This window comes from Podarcis pityusensis, assembly GCF_964106645.2.
Source record: "Podarcis pityusensis genome assembly, chromosome: 13".
NCBI lineage: Eukaryota > Metazoa > Chordata > Lepidosauria > Squamata > Lacertidae > Podarcis > Podarcis pityusensis.
The window spans coordinates 36,887,724-36,900,017 of NC_138038.1; the positions used below are offsets into that span (position 1 = coordinate 36,887,724).

General features: G+C 45.0%; 1 long non-coding RNA gene across 2 annotated transcripts in view; it reads right to left on the reverse strand.

The window, feature by feature from the left end:
- Nucleotides 1-353: 353 nt before the first annotated feature.
- LOC308461314 overlaps nucleotides 354-12,294 on the reverse strand; it is a 72,908-nt gene continuing 60,967 nt past the window's right edge. The window contains exons 4-5 of one of the 2 annotated variants that reach the window (XR_013978871.1): nucleotides 7,503-7,601; nucleotides 354-659 (exon numbers count right to left, since the gene is read on the reverse strand). This is a non-coding gene — a long non-coding RNA (uncharacterized lncRNA). The remainder of the gene's footprint in view (nucleotides 660-7,502; nucleotides 7,602-12,294) is intronic. The other variant, XR_013978870.1, reaches the window with a different exon arrangement.

Genomic DNA, 12,294 nt, shown 5'->3' on the forward strand with positions numbered 1-12,294 from the left:
GCCCTTGTCAAGCTATATTGAGTTTGGGAACCTGTGTTTCATCTGTTGTTGTTGTGATATTTATTTATTTATTTATTTGCCAGTATTTATTTATTTATTTGCAGTGGGAGGGAAGCTCTGGAAATACAAGCAGTTGCTCAGAAAGCAGAAAGCAAATGGGTGCAACTTTCAGGACTGCTGCTACTCATGTCACTCCCTACTAGGGCCTCAGGTTTTTTTTTAAATAACTGGACTGTTGTGAGCCAAGCTTCCATAGCAATACCAGATCAGGGAGGTGGTGGGTCCACAAATGTAGAGATTTAACAAAAAAGGCAACTCAGAATGCAGGATGGAAGGAATACAAAGGATGGCTTCTGATTCCAAAGTGCAAATAAAGAGAGGAGAGCAGAGTGTGTGGCTCAGAGGTTCGGTCAGGTCAGCAGCAATAGCCATCACCAAGCAGCAACATAGGTGCAGTGATGATGGCTTCTTGTAGGAGGACAGCTTTGCAGCTAACGGTTGTAAGGTGTCAGTCTCCTCTTTTTTCCATTTTCCAAATAGATTTGATAGGCATGGAAACCTCCTTGGAAATCTGCTTGACATGGGACCCGCAATTTTTCCTTTGCAACTGGACATCTAGTCTCCGTGGGGCTGGGGCTGTGCAATAAATAAATAATAGCCTGAAATGGGAGGCAGAGAGAGAGAGATGGGGTGTGAGGAATTTATAGAGGTCATAGGGCAACTGCAAGCAAAGCTGCCAACTTTCCACGTGGTCACTGTAGTAGTGCTTTTAACAGCAGTTTGATATACAGACTTTAGCAGGTGATGGTGTCAAGTTTCCAGGTTTTGAAAAGCATTATTTGCTCATTTTTGCAAATCAGGTTGATGCTCAAGGCATGAGAGCAAGCCAGCCAATGGTGCAGCAAGGTTGTAGACAGGAAAACAAAGCAGGCCCAGGTTGGCTTATGGGCTCTCAGGTTTCCTGACATAGGTCACCATCAGACAAAGCAGATATTGAACCATCCTCTTGGTTTGTTTTCACAAAATTTGTGCAGAGGTTCTATGACATGGCCATCAAGTTGTTACCCTGGTCTTCCCATTGCAGTTTTCCACCACTGCTCTTACAATTCAGAAACAAATGTAATGAATGCAACACTCACCAACTTCTTACTGTTCAACCCTATGCATGTTTCCTCAAAAGTAAGTCCCACTAAGTTCAGTTGGAATTGCTTCCCTAGTAAGTAGGCTTAGAATTGAAGCCCATTGCACTCAATTAGACTTATTTCTGAGCAGACTTCTAACATTATTATTATTATTATTATTATTATTATTATTATACCGCCCTTCGTCGGTTCACAACATAAAAATACAAAATGAGAACACAAATTACATTTAAAAAAAACCAAGACAGACTGATAACCCTCCATCCCACAAACACATTTAAAAGGACACAGAAAGTTAATCAGCCCAAGACTTGGTTAACAGAACTGTACTATAAATCAAATCTGAATAAATGTGCATATAAGGCGGGGGTGGGGGAATGGGCTGCATCCAATTAGTCATATTCAGAGATGAACCGCTGAAATTAATGGGCATTACTAACGTAGGTCCATTAAGTTCAGTGGGTTTACTCTGACTAGAACCTAGTTGGATACAGCCTAATACAAACTTTGTTTTTACATGATGTTAATCAGGGACAGCTTTTTTTAGTCAATCAAAATGTTTTAATTGAGTTTACCTGATTGATTGATTGATTGATTGATTGATTGATTCAGCATTGCAGCCCTAGTTATAAGCATGTTATTTAAAAGTAACACACTTGAATTTATGGAGTAGGGAGGGGAGGAATGCTATTCCCTACACCTCCTCCCAAAGTATTATTTGATAAAATATCCCCCCGTTCAGGATGCTCAATTTTCTAAAGGGTTATGGTGGCTGTTGTTTTTAATGCTACCAATCATACATCTCAAGACAATTCACGAAAAGCAAACCCATGACTAAGTGTCTAAAGCAGAACCATGACAACATACAGAATCCATACATGGGCAGTTTGAACGCAGGATCACATTACAGAAAGGAAAACTGAAGCACAATCCCATGTATGTTTACCCGGAAGGAAGTCTCACTATGTTCAGTGAGGGCATACCCCCAGGTATGTCAGCATTGGATTACAGCATAAGGCATGTTTTTTGTCTTTTTAAAAAAGTATTGTAGGGTGTGAGTGGACTTCTCACACATCAAGAAAGTGCCAGTGGAGTAGGAATCATGGCCCCAGCAACTATTGCTCCATTCTGTATGGGCAACCACCTGTGTCTTCATCCATTGCAGTACAAGAGGCAAAATGCTCCAGCAGGAGACCCTGTCCCTAGAGATGCAGCAATGCAGGGAAAACTTCAGCTATGCATTTCTTGAGTGTCGTGAAGCTCTTAAAGACACAGGAGTTTGTCCACTAAAATTAAGGCAACTGTCAGCTTCTCAGTAATCTCTGTCCCACTTCACATGAATTTCATACGGACGGCTGAGATGATCGCCTACGGTGAAGTTGTTCGCTCCTCACTGCAAAATCACCTTTGCATCATTCAGACAACACACACTTTATTTATTATAAAGGATTTATACGTCACCTTTCTGATACCGATACCGATACTGATACCGGCATCACTTGAGTTCTTTTGACGGGTGACTCAACCACCCACCCCACCCTGATTGAATCTGTGTACCAAATCCATTGGGGGGGGGTAAACATTGCTCTGAGATGATAGGAAAGGTGTATCAATCTTGTCTGGTATCGAATGGCTCATTCACACAGGCAAGCGAACCCTTGCAGTCAGTCATCAAAGGATAGACTTGCCCTCTACACCTCTCCATCAATCCAAGTTGATCTGTGTTCCTCTCCCTGCGAGCTGAGGTTGTTCTTGGGGAGGAAGGGAAACCATAGAGAAAATGTAGCAAATTCCCTTTAGGTAAGGTTGGTGGGCCTGCCTCTGAGAGGCTTTCTGTGCCTTTAAGAGTAGAAAAAGCCACACTCGGTAAGAATTTCTCTCCCATGCAAGCCTTGAAGGTACAAGGGGATTCTGAGTCTAGATCTGGCAGCCCTGCATTTGGGGCTCTCTGTTGAACAAACAGTCATGCTAGAAACCAGAAAGAGTTGAGAGAAGCGAGGGGAAACGTTTTGCTTTTACCGTTTTAAGTAATCTGCCATCTTTGGGGAGGGCAGAGCTTTCTCCTGTGGCTTTCACAGGTGCATGAGGACAAACAAAAATTCAACAGGTGAAGCCTTCGCCATCACTGTGAAAAGCTGCACCTGTTCAACTTCCACCCACCACGGAGTGGTTAAAAGTGCAAGAGCCCCACAGGAGAGGGGGCGAGGGGTGGCATATTTAATAGTGTCGTGATGAATTTTGGCACTGAAAGCATTAAAACATCTCTAAGCCTTGCTTCCTTCCCCCCTGTGCATGGATACAAACAACCCTTGGGATGGAAGAAGTCATATAAGGGCTAAAAGCCATCTTGTACATTTACACAGACTAAGGAGAATAGGAATAGGGGCATTTTGTCAGCAGCATTAAAGCTAGAAAAAGCGTTTTGGAATAAACAGACGTATACCGATATGTGTGGCACACTCAAAGGCAAAGTATTAGTTTTTATGCCAATTAAATCATTTTCTTTCCCTATTGTGAAAGCTCTCTGCCACACCTGGGCAGAGGAAGTGGAAATATTCTGGTGGTGCTTACAAGACTTAAATTTGCACACACAGAGAGACATCTTGGAACCAGCTGAGTATTTTATTCTCTGTAAGCGTCTAAGGTTAAATATGGAATGCAACTTTTGAAACACGGGGAGGAGAGTGCCTGCCACGGTGGGAAAAGTGGATCCTGTGGTCATGGAGGCAGAATTGGTGCAGCTGGTCTGGAGAGGTGGGACTGATTCTATTTTCTTAGGCTGCATCCTAGAATTTTGGGGTGAATGGGGTTGGGGGGGAAGGGGAACCTAAGGGGAGGGGGAGGGGATGAATTAACCAACAAAGGAACCTTTTTTTAAAAAAAGAAAAAAATAATTAATTACAAGAAAATTGTTATTAATGGTTATTAATGATTATTATTATTATTATTATTATTATTATTATTATGGTTAATAAAAATGTCCCGACCCCAGTCCTCCTTGCTATGGAGGTGGGACTGGGCCAAAAAAACAATCCATTATTTACTCTGTAATATAATGTAAATAAGACTTCAATAAACTTTATTTCAAACAAAAATATCTCCTCTTCATGACCATAGAAACAGAGTTCCCTGTGAGATAGGATCTAAATGGATTGATAGGTATCAGAGTATAGATTAGGCTACTATAAAACTCAGATTATGAGCTGCAATGATTCCTTCCTCACCAGGCAGGGATGGGACTCTGGGAGAGACTGCCTGAATTCCTAGAGAGCCACTGTCACTTTGCATAGACACTTCTGAGCTAAATGGACCAGTAGTTCGATTCATTAAAACGTCGCTTCCTTTCCAGCTGTAAGAGGGGGATCACTCTGTGTGTGCTCAGAGGCACTATCATCTTTATTATTATCACTTTGCACGTTTTGGGGCTGAGGTGGAAGGACCCCCTGGCTCTCTGAGAAAAAGGAACAATAAAGTGATGGCCATTGTGATGGAGCGACAGGATCCAAGCTGGGATAGCTTGGTCGGTAAAGCATGAGACTCCTAATTTCAAGGTTGGGGGTTCAAGCCTCATGTTGGGCAAAAGGTTCCTGCATTGCAGGGGGTTGGACTAGATGACCCTGGTGGGCCTTCTAACTCTACAGTTCTATGGTCTCCAGTGTCCCCAGGGAGTAGAGTGCAAGAAGGTTCAAGGAGCCAGCGTAGTGTAGTGGTTAGAGTAGCCTGGAGACCAGAGTTCAAGTCTCCACTCAGCCATGAAGCCCACTGGCACCTGAGTGAAGATGGACCAGAGGACAAGGCTGGAAGGCAGGAGGACTCTGGATCTTTCCCCATTCCTTACGGGTGCATTTCCCTGTGACTCCATTTCCCCAGTCTCCACCAGGAACCAGCGATGTCAATATAAGAGAGCTACTGGGCTACACTAACCTGAGAAAGGAAGGCAAGGCCTAGCGATAAGAGCACCCTCCTCCTCCTGGCAAATACGGAATGGGTTAATGGTCACCATGGCAATGAGCTGGGAATATGGTACCTTGGATGCACACGTGGCAACGGAGGAACTGGCAGAAACTGTGCCGCATAGAGGAGACGGGAGGGGGGAATGGAGGGGGATTGTGGAATCGGGAAGGATGCAATGAATGTGGAATGTGCAGGGGAGAGATCAGGGAGAGTGAGGATTCACTTTGATGAGGGAAGAGAGCCGAAGAGAAATAATAGGAGGAGGAAATACAGGAGCAGCTGGTGCAGGCAGCTGAATAAAGCAAATGTGTTTGGAGGAGTGTAAGATTTTGGGGTACAGGATCAGTGGCGGCAGGGAGAGTTCTGGAGAAGGGGAAAGAGACGAAAAGAAAAGGCTAGGAGGAGGTGGGTAGGTTGCGGGAACAACGAATGCTGCTAATAGGAGGAGGAAATCAGATGCAGAGGGGGGGCGTGGAGAAAATGGAAAGGAGGAAAAACAAGCTGGGGCTGCAGAAAAGGGGGGGAAATGCGGCAAGAGGAATAGGAGGAACACGGGGTGGGGAGAGAAGTCTGGGAGACCAAAAAGAGTGGGGGCAGGAGGGAACGATGGGGATGGTTGCATCAAAAGCATCCAGGGTTCTGCAGGGGGGAAGATTTTTGGCAGTGAATGTGGGGGAAATGGATCAGAGGACCAAGGAAGGAGAACCTCTGCTGGGATGGGAGGGGGGATCAATTAAACAGGAACTGAGAAAAAAGGAGCATGAGTCTAGTTAGCAATATTTTTTGCCGGAGAGAGAGATAGAATCTAGGCAGAATTAACTACAGAGAAGTGGGGAGGGTGGGAGAGCAGATACGGGGGAAGACATTAGGGCGACAGGATGTGGGGGAGGAAATTAGAGGAAGAAAAGGAAGAGGAGGAGGAGGGCGAAGAGAATAATAAATCTCCTGTCTGAGAGATTGGAGGTGGGGAGGAAGACTGAGTGGGTGCAGGTGGAAGGGAAGTCACGGAACAAAGAAGGGATAAGGTTGGGGTTGCGGGAAGGCCACCAGTGGAAGATGTGTGACCGAAGGCAGCTACTGTTAGGGATGCAGGAGAAATCAGATTCAGTTACCACTTAAAGGCAAACTTATTTAATTTGCTCTTTCTGAAACAATATGTGAAACAAAACTAAGCCACCCATCAAAATCCACACTTCTCTGAATTTTGCAAAGCAGCTCCCCATAGAAGTAATGTGCACATAGGCTATGGCCTAGGGTACAAATGTGCTTATAAATGCATGTATTAGTGAAAGCAACCTACAAAAATGCATGATGTTAGGGGAAATTGCTTTGCAAAAAATGGGTATACCAGGCAAAATTGCATACAGAAAGATGCACATTAGGACAATTCACACTGAGAAGTTGATGAATTTTCATGGGGACTTTGAAAAAAACAAAACGCAGATAGATGTAGAAATTTAGAGAACAGAACTTAAGACTGGAAAACTTGCCATGGTGCAAAGGCAGTTAATACCTTTTTTTATTCTTTAAAAAATTGTATACTGGTTAATCACAGTTGTCTCTAAGCAGTGTACAGGAGACCCAATGCAGTAAGACTAAAAACGAGTTACAACCATAAAATCAGAATTCAATTTAAAAGATTGTCTTCAATATGTGCCAGAAGTTCAACAGGGAGGTGGACATAAGAAGAACCCTACTGGATCAGGCCAATGGCCCATCTAAGTCCAGCATCCTGCTCTCACAGTGGCCAACCAGATGCCTGTGGAAAGCCACAAGCAGGATATAAATGCAACAGTGCATTATTCCCACTTGCAATTCCCAGAAGCTGGTGTTCAGAGGCATGCCACATCCAACAATGAATTTCAAAAGAAGGCAGTTGTTTGTAGTCAGGTGTTGAGTTCTTGTTCTTGTTGTTGTTGTTATTGGTGGTGGTGGTGTGTGTGTGTGTGTTTTACTACTTAGGTACAATCAGCCAAGAAGCTGGGGAAGCAAGACCATGGTAAACATGTTCTAATGTTACAGCTGAACCCCTTCCTGTTTGGTGCTATGCAAATTTACAGGAGGTTATGACCTAGGATGTAAATAGATGGCTGTAATTGCCCAGTGAGAAATGGAAGCATACAGTGGATGCAGAGTTGAGGAAATAGGTTGGAGAGCGCTCCCGGTATGGAAGCTTGGGAAAGGTTCTGCAGCGAAATTAAAGGGATGCATAGAAGATCGAGAAAAGTGGAGGTTCAGTGGATGTGTAAGTGTGCCTGGGGAACAGGAAGAGCTGTTGAAGAAATGCAAGAAAAGGAAGAGATCAGAATCATGAAGGCACTATTGGGTCAAAAGGATTAAAATGGTTCATAGCTCACATTTTGCAGAAGGACCCTCACAACAGTTTTATCTCCGCTACAAACTTACATTGGCTTTCAATTTCCAAGAAACCCAGGAATTGAAGTTTGGTGACGATGCTGAGATCAACACATGGAATTACAATTCCGAGAATTTCTTATGCTTTTTCTAGAGGAAGAGGAAATAACATAAATCAAGATAAGGGTGGAGCCCTATGCACTCTTATCTAAGAGAAAACCTCATAGAACAAAGCGGGATCTCCTTCTGAGTAAACATCACACTGCATGGTCACCCCCAAACTGTCACTGTCTTGATGGAGGGATTGGGCTGCATACCAAAAAGTTAGGTTTGCCCAAATAAAGTGGATTTTGGAACAACAAATCCACTTTAAAAAAAAATTCAAATATTTTGCAGTTAGGAAAGTGACAGAGAAATGCGCTAAAAAGCGTGGGTTAATGATTGATGGAGCGGAAGGAATGCAACCTCTGTGCAAATAAATCAGAATGAATGTCTGTTGTTGACTATCCTCCCCACAAATAAATCAGAACAAATGCTCACTGAAGACAGGACATATTGGGTATGCTTTGTGCAAGCAAATTACGATGGATGCTCAATAAACAGGCCATCTGGAGGAGCTTCATATCTATAGTGTACGTATACTTTTGATGCTTCCAGGCAACCTGTTTATTGGGCATTCATCCTCATTTGTTTGCATGAAGTTGGAGGGGGCAGCAATATGACTTTGGCTGTTGGTTGAGCATTAGTTGGGCTTCCCCTATTCAGTAGCTTTATCTTGTTCAGAGGCTAGCATCCCAATAATCTCACTAGGGTGGAACCCCAGAGAGCCCATCAAAGCTGGCAACTCATCATTTGTATTTGAGGAGCTCAGTCCATAAGAATAGAATCGGATCAAGTTTGTGCCTATGTACATATATTTCCTTTTTGTTGTCATGAGTTATTATTTCTTACAAGGGCCGCTATCCCAGCAGACAATGCCAAACTTTCACAAGACTGACGGGTGACGGATGGTGCATTCAGGGGTTTGACTGAACGAATTGACTTGTCCTCTATTGACATGTTTTGTGATCCAGATTGCCATCAACCCCTGTTGCTTTGACGCAGCGTTGTCAGAGAGGGAAATGTGCCGTTCCCAGACTGATGAGCTCTGACATTCAAAACAGGTTGTGGGGCTGAACCCTCGCTCAAATAAAGCCGAGGAGGAGAGAAGACAGGGAGTTCTTCACAACAATCTCAGAATCATCACCCCCCCCCCTTCCACTCCTCCTGCAAGCCTAGACTTCTGGGTGGGAGAGAGGTGGAGTTGTGAGCACTGGCATCTGCTGAACAGAGAGATACAGCATTCTGCATTGGCATGGCAACCGGGGCAGGGAGGGGGGAGAAGGGAGGCAGCAGCTTCCCGGCTGTGTCTGGAGCTCACAATCAGCAGCAGCATATGCCAAAAGAACAGGGGCAATCCACACTGTGCAGCAGTGTGCGCTGTGTGCAACCCTGGATAGTTCTAAGTTATGCCGAGGGGACACCGGTGCTATGCAATGCGGCAGCAAGGCTGTGCACAACTTCAGTGCACGGTGACGCAAACACAACAGGCAGATAGTCACGCACAACGACAATGCAGTTTGCATGTGCACACTGCCCAGGGATATGCAACAGGCACCGTGAACAGTGAGCATAAGGCATGCATAGCCCCAAGGCCCACGGATTTATGTAGAACAACACAGCCTGATAGATGATGGTGATACATAGCTGACAATAAAACACACAAAAGTGCCACACACCACTACTCCTAAGTAATTAACAATTCGCAATGCTACTGCAACGAACAGCACAAAACGTATAGTACGCACCTGCTTTGTGATACACTAATGCAGTGTTGTGTAATAGCTCGCACAACAGAGAAGGGAGATGCAGTAACCCGTGGTAATGACATTTATCACAGGTATACAACCATATACTCTGCACAAATGTAATACATAGTGCACGGCACAATGTAAGGGTGCATTATGTGCAACAGTACACATCAAAACACCACAGAACACCACACATAACCAACTATAATCAGTACACAGTGATGATGACTTGTATTGGTCACTCAGATTAATCACCCAGTTCCTGGCTTTTGTCTCTTTGTCACAATCTAGCATGACAAAGCAGGGAAGGAAGGGTGGTCATGTGCTGTGAGAAGCTCCAGTCACAGATTCTGCTGCTAGGTGGATTCCACCTGACTCCCTCCACCATCATGGTGGACGTGCTAACAATGCACATTGATATGGAAGGGTAACCGATGCCCCAGATGGCATTGGACTGCATCTTCCATCAGCCCCAGCCAGCGATGCAAGTCCCAAACAATGCAAGGTATGGCAGATAAGTATACAATCTACCCTTGATTCCTTCACCAGTTCATCCCTCCCCTCTTTAGAGCCCTCTGTCTTCCTTTTGCTTGTGAAAAGCTCAGTCTAGTATGGTGGGTGGGTGGGCCACTGTCACCTGCGGGACCCCTGGGCTCACACAGAGGAGGGGAGCTGGTGAAGCCAAGCCTGGGAAGGACAAGCGCACATTCAAGGGCTGGGGCACTCTGCTGAATCACTGCATAGTCCAGCCTCTGTGAAATGTTTTGAGTGTAGTTTACATGGTAGCACAGAAAGATGGACACAGGTGAATGCACTTATACATATGTAACAGCTCATCCGCTCCTGTCCAGTTGATCTCATCCCCTGTCCTGAAGCCTTCCGATGACAAATCCAGGGAGACTGTATGCACAAGGGGAGGAATGAAATAAAGACTGCAGTGACAGGTTCCATTGCAAAACCTGGATATCCAATAGACTGCCAAACCCTGCTCTGGATACTACGTGACTACATAGAAGGGGAGTGAATCGCATGCTCCTCCTTGACCTCTACATGTTTGAAAGAGCCCTCTCATGTTCAACTGTATGCAAAGATGGATCTCTTCATGCCATCAGGACCCCCGAATTATCAGGGCTCCTGTTCACAGATTGAGCACCCTCCAGATTCCCTGCTCCATCAGGTATTATCAGACAACATGTAGAAGTCAGGAACCCGTGATCCATACAACATCCATACAGGGCTTCGGAATAGACCTCGCAAGTGTGTACAAACCATAGGCATACAGGGTTTCTGTGCATGACCAGGAACTATTCTGCAGTGCAGCAATACTGCTTGCTTCTTTATTTCTGGGTGCAATTCAAAAAATGATTATTATTTTTTAACCCACAGACTCCATTGGGAGTCTTCCCATCCACCAAGACCCACCAAATATTTGGAGAAGGCCCTCCAGCAAGAAACCTGCCCACTTTGCAAGATCTCATAGCAGGACCTTCCTAGAAGTGGCTCCTCCATAATTATGCAACACTTTCTTCAACAAGCCCCACCTGCTTTAGATGCCTTTAGAAAAGACTTGGGGAGCCCTTTTAACTCCAAGGGTCACATTCCCTTCTGGGCAACCTTTGGTGTTGGGGAGGGGCCGTCACATGCCAGGCAAGGAAGAGGCATTATCAGAGTTCAATGATAGATTACACCCAGGCAAAAACACCACACTGGGTGACCTTGGGCCAGTCATTGCCTCTCAGTCTAACCTACCCCACAGGGTTGTTGTTTAATGAGGAGGGGAAAACTGAATGTGCCACCTTGAGCTCATGTTCTGATGCAGGTAGACTAGACATTTTTGAATCAGTAAATAACTAAGATAGACACATACCTTGCATGATGAAAAATCCAGAAACATAAATCACAGCAGGAACTGCTGATTGTTTGTGACTCTACATTGCAGAGTAAATAGCTACTGTGTAGAGCAAGGGTGCTTAACCTGTGCTCCTCACCCCAGATACTCCCATCAGCTCAAGCCATCATAGCCACTTCTGGGTGGCTAAATAAACAAAGTTCTGAGGCAGGGAATACACAGGGAGCTGGCTGATGGAGGTTGTGAAGGCATTAGGGCAATATGTGCAGGGGACAGTGGAGGCTGGTTCATGAGGGCAACGGAGACATTGCCTCACCAACCTTAGTCTGTTCTCAGGCAACCCTCTGTTCAGAGGCTGGCAGGTTCCTCCCCCTTTTCTCTCAGAATTGCCCCTGTAGAACTCAGCAGGGAAGAGGATGGGTGCAAAACTAGAGTTAGTTGGCTCTGCTAGTCATTGGATTTAACTCTACCTACTGTTTGGGCTCTCAGTCCCAAAAGGTACCTGCTACCACTGTATGGGAAGGACTCAATTTCTCTCAAAGGACCAATTAAGATGCCTGCCCATTTAATCACTCACACAACAAGTGGACGCTTTGGGTTTGGAATGCCTGATGTTAGAGACACAGGTCCAAATCCTCACTCAGTCATGGAACTCCCTCCATGGCCTTGGTCAAGCAATTCCCTCTTATTCTAACCTACCTTCCAGGACTGTGATGAAGGAAAGAAAATCTACAGGTTCTGGCCTTTGAACCAGATTATATAGATGCTGGATAATATAGTGCTGTCACAAACATTATAGGATCAGGCCATCTGGTCCAGCATCCTGTTCTCACAGAGGTCAGTGAGATGTCTATGGGAAGCCCCCAAGCAGACCTGAATGCAAACCCAGACGTGATATTGAGGCCAGTCCAAGAGGAGCACCAGTGGGAGTTCAACGAAACACCCAAATATATCCATACTACAGCATAATGCCATATGACAGTGATGCAGTACTAAAAAATGATGGAAAGTCACAGGCAATGGACGTAATCTAAAGTGCAACCAACATGCAGTGGCACACACCCAGCGCATCATGCATTAGCCAGATGAAAGTGATGCACAACATACAACAATGATGTACCCGTTCTGGATGTTGCACCCCAGC